This window comes from Apis dorsata, unplaced genomic scaffold (genome assembly GCF_000469605.1).
Source record: "Apis dorsata unplaced genomic scaffold, Apis dorsata 1.3 scaffold_111, whole genome shotgun sequence".
NCBI lineage: Eukaryota > Metazoa > Arthropoda > Insecta > Hymenoptera > Apidae > Apis > Apis dorsata.
This window is the reverse complement of record NW_006263406.1, coordinates 448,448-448,712: the sequence shown is the minus strand read 5'-3', so window position 1 is coordinate 448,712 and position 265 is coordinate 448,448. Positions and strand designations below refer to the sequence as shown.

At 50.6% G+C, this 265-nt stretch overlaps 1 long non-coding RNA gene across 1 annotated transcript in view; it reads left to right on the top strand.

The window, feature by feature from the left end:
* LOC116185153 overlaps nucleotides 1-265 on the top strand; it is a 24,886-nt gene that overhangs the window by 5,590 nt on the left and 19,031 nt on the right. The window lies entirely within an intron of this gene.

Sequence of the window (265 nt, the reverse complement as noted above, 5' to 3'; positions counted from 1 at the left end):
GAGAGAGAGAGAGAGAGAGAGAGAGAGAGAGAGAGAGAGAAAGTGAGATAAGTCTGGTTTCCTCGTGCGTTACATATTCGTTCGTTGAGAGTCGGCGAAACGAATGAAAAGGCGTGAGAGTGTGGTGGTGATGGTCGTTGCCGAAGGCACGCGTATTTCTACATAGTTACATACGTCTATTATTGCGCAGTAGAGTACGCGCTCGTGGTAACGCGAGTCCACTCGATTTGGCCGAGGCGACGATTGTAGCACGGTTTCTAGCCGG